Below are 3,162 nucleotides of genomic sequence, written 5' to 3' on the forward strand. Positions count from 1 at the left end.
CTTCGGATTCTCCTGGAACTGGAGTTAAGGACAGTTCACAGCTGCCATGTGGGTGCTGGGAATCAAACCCGGGTCCTCTGCAAGGGCAGTCAGTGCTCTTATCTGCTGAGCCATCTCTTCAGCCCCTAAAAATTTTTTTTAGCTATATTAAAAGTAACTCTTTCACTATAATCCCATATTATTTTGCTGTAACATTTTTATGACTTTTTAGTGCCTGACATGGGGATTTCAGTTTTGGGTTAATCAATTTTATCTCTAAAAGTTCCATGTGCAATATGAAGTATATTGTGGTATAAATATGTTAACTTTGAGTGATCTTCCCAATGCCAGACACTTGGGGTACCTTAGAGATCAGCAAGTGTCTTACTCCATCTGATATTAAACGTAGTGCAGGAAACAAATCTAAACAGTAAGCGATGAAGCTTCATTTGATTGGTACTGTGGAGTATCTACCATGTACCACTCTTGCCATATTACATTGTTTTTCTAAGAGGTGATGGGGTCGATGAGGGCTGGAGTTCACCTACTCCCTTTCTGATTTTGCCAGCAAGTGGCCATATCTTTTAGAGAATTAATGTATAGTGTAATAATTCTGACCACAGCAATAGATTCATAATTTGCATCTTTAAAATTCTGCTTTAGTGTACTGATTCCACATTTCTGTAATATTTTCCTCCCTTTCTGTGATTTTTTTCCTCCTGGAGCTGTGGACCAAACCAGGACTTTGTACTTTGTTAGGCAAGTACTCTACACAGAGCTAAGCTTCTAGGCCCCTTACCTCCCTTTCCTTTCTGTATTCCTCAGTGTTTCTTGTGTCAAGCATTATAAATCATGTAACTTAGCACTACTTATGCAAATCAGTAAAATTTCAAAGGCCTGTTCATTAGAACAACTACCAATGTTGTACATAAAAAAGCATAATGTGGGGCTGGAGAGATGGCTCAGCAGTTAAGAGCACTGACTGTTCTTGTAGAAGAGAGTTTGAATTCCAGCACCCATATGATGGCTAACAACATCTGTAACTCCAGTTCCAGAGGATCCAATGTGTTCTTCTGTCCTCTGTGGGCACTACATGACACAGGTGCACATACATGCAGGCATAAAACTCATAAAAATAAATTTTAAAAAAGCATAATGCATTTTTATTCTCAGATCTCTATAAAATAAGATGGAAGTTGGGATATATAAAAAATATATCCCAACATTATACTTCACAAGTTTCTTTTTTTTTTTAATTTTTATTTCAGTTGTCAACTTCTTTTTTTTTTTTTTTTTAGCCCCAGCTGGCCTGGAACTCGCTATGTAGACCAGGCTGGCCTTGAATTCACAGATATCCACTGTCTCTGCCTCCCAAGTTCTGAGACTAAAGGCATGCACCACCACACCCAGCACACAAGCTTATTATTTCTTGTTACATCTTTGCCAACATGAGCCATGAATGTGTCTTTGTTTTACTTTTCTTCATTTCAATCAGAGTTTGAATTATCTTGCAGAAAGGGATTATTTGAAGAATTCCACAACAAATGTACATGATTTTATTCATCTTAAAAATGTGATATTTGTCTCTCATTTACATGTGTTATCCATATCTATGCTTATTTAATTTTCAATGAAGAATACAGCTTAAGTTATGTAGCTAGTAAATCGAAATATTAGGAACCATGGAAGAATTTCAATTTGTTTAAAATGACACATTAATCTTAGTAAAATAAAAATATTTATGCATATATGTATGTTTTGTTTATGTGTGTGTGTACATGTACATGTATGTGAAAATGCCCACAGAGGCAAGAATAGGGCATCAGCTCCCCTGGAGCTTGAGTTAGAGGTGGCTGTGAGCTCCCTGGTCTGGGTGCTGGGAACCACACCACTCAGGTCTCTGCAAGAGCTCTTAATGGTTGAGCCATCTCTCCAGTTCCAGTTTTAAGATTCTTGAAATGACAATACCAACAGCATTTTTTTTTTTTTTTTTTTTTTTGTCTTTTTGAGCCAAAGTCTCCCTGTAGCCCCAGATGGCCTGGAACTCACTATGTAAACTAGGCTGGCCTCAAAACTCACAAAGATCTGCCTGCCTCTGCCTCCCAAGTGCTGGGATTAAAGGTGTGCACCACCCCACCTGGCTTTTCTTTCCTTTCTTCTTTTTCTTTCTTTCTTTTTTAACCAACAATATTTCTTTTACAAAACTGAAGGAAAAAGGGGTTGACCAAGAAGGAAGTCACAGATTTAAGAATTAGAGCTTTTGAATCTTGAAGTTCCAAGTATATTTTTCTTGGATGTAGTTGGATGTTTGGTTTTTAATCTCAGCTTCTCCTAGGACCCAGGCTAAAATAAATGTTTTTGGGGAAAAAAAACCAACAATAAATATAACACACATGTACAAATAACTTTTTTTTTTTTAGTATTTTTGAGGCAGGGTCTCCCTGTAGCCCCAACTGGCCTGGAACTCACTATGTAAACCAGGCTGACCTTGAACTCACAGAGATCCCCCTGCCTCTGCCTGGGATTAAAGGCATGCACCACCACGCCTGGCATAAATTACTTCTAAATGACTCTGTATTAAGGGTTTTTAAAAACATTTTAAATATTTTTATTTTAGGTATATAAGTGTATTGCCTGTATGTAGATAGGTGCACCCGTGTCGTGCAATGCCAGCAGATGTCAGAAGAGGGCGTTGGAGCCCCTGGAACTGGAGTTACAGTTGTTAACTGCCACGTGGGTGCTGGGAATCAAACTTGGGTCCTCTGTAAGAGCAGTCAGTGCTCTTAACCCCTGAGCCATTTCTCTAGCCCTGTTTTTGTTTTTTGTTTTTTTTTTAATCTGGTAAAATACAGTATAAAGCTGATTTCTCCAAGCTACAAGATTAGTTACTTTAGGAAACTTTTTTTTTTTCTTTTTTGTCTTTTTGAATGATCTCCTTGCAGCCCCAGCTGGCCTGGCACTTGCTATGTAGACCAGGCTGAATTTCAGTTATCTTCCTACTGGGACTAAATGTGTGCACCACCACACCCAGCTTAGAAAACTTATTGAACTTATTTTAGTGTGATTCGCTGACTCTTAGTCATATAGAGAATCAGATCTAATTGAACACTAATGGAATGATCATTTAAGAATAGAATGGTATTTCATCAAGAAATATTTTATTGGGCACCTGTTCCACATGTA

This window comes from Nannospalax galili, unplaced genomic scaffold (genome assembly GCF_000622305.1).
Source record: "Nannospalax galili isolate Female #2095 unplaced genomic scaffold, S.galili_v1.0 scaffold2159, whole genome shotgun sequence".
Lineage (NCBI taxonomy): Eukaryota > Metazoa > Chordata > Mammalia > Rodentia > Spalacidae > Nannospalax > Nannospalax galili.